This window comes from Tenrec ecaudatus, chromosome 10 (assembly GCF_050624435.1).
Source record: "Tenrec ecaudatus isolate mTenEca1 chromosome 10, mTenEca1.hap1, whole genome shotgun sequence".
Classification (NCBI taxonomy): domain Eukaryota; kingdom Metazoa; phylum Chordata; class Mammalia; order Afrosoricida; family Tenrecidae; genus Tenrec; species Tenrec ecaudatus.
In genome coordinates, this window is record NC_134539.1 from 112,570,423 (window position 1) to 112,575,246 (window position 4,824).

Here is a 4,824-nt window from a genome sequence, read left to right on the forward strand (position 1 = left end):
GTTGCTGGGTTGGAGCTGACTCAATGATACCTAATGTCAACATTGCTGTTAGACTTTTCTCATTTCCTCACCTCTCCCAGCTTTGCGTGTTATTGTGGAATCAATGCCTAGTTAGTGGGGAAGTGTAATGCTTGTAATCAGAAAGTCAAGTCCTTCGGCGGTGCAAAGGGAGCCCTGGTGTACAGTGGTTAAAGTACTTGGCTGCTGTTCTAGAGGAGACAAAAAAAATCAAACTCACTGTTTCTGAGACTTAATTCTTTTTTTTTTAGTTTAAATGCATTCTATTTTAGACAACCTACATGACATTTTTTTTCCTTAAAAAAAAAAAGCCTCTACTCCAAATAAATCAAGGTCAAAAGTAAATGAAGAGCTCACAATGACATCAGTTCCGTTTGTCTAAGTCCTGGCGTCGTGTGGATGAACGCTGCTGGTTAGGATGAGAGGCATCGGTCGAGAGTTGCCCACTGTGTTAACAGTTTTCATCTCTGAGCCATCCTTAAAGAAGCTCATATATGGGGCCACACCATCTTCACGGTAGTCCAACAGAGCAACCATGCCATCTGGATTCATGTTCTCACCAATAAGGAACTGGTAGTTTTTGAAATTTGCAAGGATGTTCTTGATTTGTTCTGCAGCCCCTGTCATAAAAGGCTTTACTCTTTCTGGTTTCTGTTCTTCAATTTTGCCTTTGACTGATTGCATGTCAACTTTGATGACTTCTTGTAGGCTTCTTTTGTGAAGCTGGTCTCCTGCACGTGATGGTTCATGACAACATCAACGCCAGTGACCACGGTGCTTTCTGCTGCAGCACCATCGGGCTGTCAGCTGAGGCACTGCCACCAACGAGCGAGTCATCGATGTTACCTTGGGCCCTACTGACCATCTTCCCCTCCACTTCCAAACACAGCCCGTCTGCGATCTCCCAGATCTTGTAGATGTCGGAAAACATCTCATCATGGCTCATGAGGTCCTGGGAGATGATCGTGATGGCGGCTAGAGGGAGACAGCAGCGGCGCTAGCTTGGGAGGTACCCGAACTCTGAGCGAGCGGGGTGCTGCCTGAGCGGCGCTGGGGGGGGGGGAGGGGGAAGGGAGAGCGGGCGGACGACTTAACTCTTTAGGGAAGTCGAAAGCCTCATCTTTCTTCCTCAGAGTCACTGATGGTTTTGAACTGCTGATCTTGTAGTTATCCGTCCAGTGCTAACCACTAAGCCACCAGGGCTCCTAGGGCAGAAAAGAGACCCCAAATTTCCAAGATCACTATGCAGGCCCATTTTTAAGTCTTAGACAAGACAAAGACACCGTATTCAGATAAGGGAGACCATCAGTGGTAGACCGTAAGGGTGTTCCTCAGCCGCTTGATGGGTCTTTGTCCTGCTTAAGAGCTCACAAAAGTGCTATATTTGAGACTTCAGGTCTTTTTTCTCCCCCAGAACAAATGAAGTAGTCTTCCACAAGACCCGAAGCTGTGCTCCCTGATGGGATTTCAAGGGCATCAAGGAATTGTACTCAGAGAAAGGGTTTGTTGTTGTTGTTAGTTGTTTGTTTGTTTTACCCCATATGAACCCATGTTTCAGGGCTTTCAGAAACTTTATGAAGTCTTGCTGTGTGTTTTCTTGTCTGTGGATTGCTAGAAATTTGCTCATTTTCTCTCTGGCCTCTTTGCAAACACTCCTGATTACCCTCTTTGCAATCTGGTCTGGGTTTCTGATTGTGTATGCCTAGGTTTTCGTGACTCAGAGACTGCCTGGCAAGTGGTGTTCCATTTCAGCATTTCATGGAGGACATCTCTCTTTCCTGGAAGCTCTGGGTCATTTTGTTTGTGCACGTTGGTGAGGGGGGCTGCAGATACACTGCTTCACTGTTTGCTGCTGCTGCCTGACTCTGGGTGTGCGCTCGGGGTGGAATCACCACAGCAGGCTGGGAAGAGGCAGCCGTTCCCCTTCTCCTTCGACACACGTGCCATCCCGTGGTAAGGTGGAATGTTGCCTCTAGAGACCCAGCTGGACACGATTCATGCAGTAGGCAAGGGCATTTCCTTGCCAAAGGACCGTAAGAAAATCAGTGTCCATCTTTGAAGGACATTTTTAGCAATTTTAAGATGGGCTAACCCAAGTGGCAGGGTATAAAATCATGTGGCTACTTTTGTGTGTGTGTGTGTCCTAGTGTTTTACTGTTTTGAGAAAGTTGTACCATTGTTAATCATCATAACAAAGAATATCACAGGCAGTGGCCTAATAGCTTGTTAGTTAACTTCTGAGACTAAATGACTTGTGTGATTTCACCCCAAATGGTGCCCTTTTGGATGAAAGTTGTTTGTGGGTTAGCTAGAAAGGTAGTTCTTTTTAACCTTGAACACACTCTGGGGCCAGCAACCCCAATTCCAACTACATGGACTTCCCCATACCACCCCAAAAGAATAGACTTCGGAGGACAGCACTGAAGCTACAGCTCAGGGGAAGGGCACCCCTGATCAAAGCACACAGGAGTAAATGAAGAGGGAAGAAGCGAGAGTGGAATGTGTTCCCGCCAAGCCCCAAGGACAATATTCCTGCGCAGAGCACCCAGTGCACAGAGAGGACCAAAAGGCTGGTCCCACCACAAGAAACGCTGTCCCTCACTTACCCATAGTGCTATGGGGCCCAACACTGGAGATATAGTGCAGGAATTGTCCCCTATCTGACCCCATAATGCTGGGGCAAAACACTAAAGGTGTGCAACAGAGCAGCAAGGGGAGCAAAACAATGAAGTCTCCAGGGAATACCAAAAATAGACTTTGGGGTCAGGGCATGGCACCCCATCAGACTCTACTGGAAAACACTCCTAAAGGTCAATAAATAGATGTGGAGCTATTTATACACTTTTCATTTTTGTCATGTTTTATGTTGATGTTTTCTTTTCTTTTGTTCTGTTTTGCTTTGTCTTGTTTTTTGTGCTTATTATTGTCTCTGTATGTCTTTCTAGATAAGGTAGGCAGGATAAACAATCCAGAGGAGCAGACAATGGGACTGATGGTTCTGGGGGGACATGGGAGAGAGGGGGAAGCAGGGGAAAGGAAGTGGGTGTTGACAAACCCAGGAACAAGGGAACAACAACTGATCTAAAATCGATGGTGAGGAGGGTATAGGAGGCCTGGTAGGATGTGATCAAAGGCATTGTAACTGAAAGGAATTACTGAAACCCAAATGAAGGCTGAACATGATAGTGGAACAAGAGGAAAGTAAAAGGAAATAGATGATAGAACTAGGAGGAAAAGGACATTTATAGAGGTCTAAATATAGGATGTACTTATATTTATATATAAATATATCTATATATGAGAATGTAGATATATTTATGAGGATGGAGAAATAGATCTATGTGCATAGATTTATAGGTTTAGTATTAAGGTAGCAGGTGGACATTGGACCTCCACTCAAATACTTACTCAATGCAAGAACACTTTGTTCTATTAACCTGGCATTCCATGATGCTCACCTTCCTGAGATGATTGCTGAAGATAAAGTGGGTGCATAAGCAAATGTGGTGAGGAAAGCTGATGGTGCCCGGCTATCAAAAGATATAGCATCTGGGGTGTTAAAGGCTTGAAGGTAAACAAGCAGCCATCTAGCTGAGAAGCAACAAAGCCCACATGGAAGAAGCACACCAGCCTGGGTGACCACGGGGTGTCGAAAGGATCAGGTATCAGGCATCAAAGAACCCCAAAATCATATCACTGTGAATGAGGGCAAGTGTGTTGTGAAGACCCAAAGCCCATCTGTAGGCAACTGGACATTCCTTACAGAATGGTCATGGGGAGGAGACCAGCCAGTCAGGGTGCAGTGTAGCAACAATTAAATATACAACTTTCCTCTAGTTCTTTAATGTGTCCTCCCCCCACCCCACACCCACCCTCACTATTATGATCTCAATTCTACCTTACAAATCCGGCTAGACCAGAGCATGTACACGGGTCCAGATCAGAGCTGGAAATACAGGGAATCCAGGACAGAGAAACCCCTCAGGACCAATAATGAGAGTAGCCATATAGGAGGGTTAAGGGGAAGGTGGAGGAGGAAGGGGGAACCGATCACAAGGATCTACATATAACCCCCTCTCAGGGGGATGGACAACAGAAAAGTGGGTGAAGGGAGACATTGGACAGTGTAACTCATGACAAAATAATAATTTATAAATTATCAAGGGTTTATGAGGGAGGGAGAGGGAGGGAAGAGAAAAATGAGAAGACGCCGGCCTGGGGTACAGGGGCCTGGAATTCCCATCGGAAAAGCTGTGGCTCTGACCACCCTGCTGCCTGGTTGGGTTACGACCCTCAGTCAGCAGCCCACTGCGTACCACGTGACCTCCTTGCCACCAGTACCCCTTTTAACCTTAGGACCCTTGTAGTGGGGCTTCATATTTTTCTCCTAATAAATTGCTTTTGTGAGTTTTAATTACACAGACCATGTAAAGAATGCAACACCATTTATGAAGATATAATTTTTATTCCAGATGGGACTCTTAATTAGATAAAAAATAATATCAGTTTTATTTTTCAAGGAGCTCTTTTGATTCTATAACACATGTATGTTTATGAATTTGATTATTTTAATGTTTATGAAGAACAAATGAAATGATTCATTTGGACAGATTGTGGTGCATATAACAACCTTAGAATGAAGATTTTTTTTCAAGTTATTAAAAAAATTTTTAAATAATTTTATTGGAGGCTTGTACAACTCCTATTACCATCCCTTCATACAACCATTGTGTTGAGCACATTTGTACACTTGTTGCCATCATCATTCTCAAAACATTTTCTTTCTACTTGAGCCCTTGGTATCAG

General features: G+C 44.6%; 1 pseudogene; it reads right to left on the reverse strand.

Annotated features, from left to right (window-relative positions):
• Positions 1-396: 396 nt before the first annotated feature.
• Positions 397-883, reverse strand: LOC142458664 (translationally-controlled tumor protein-like; annotated as a pseudogene).
• Between the last annotated feature and the right edge of the window lie 3,941 nt (positions 884-4,824).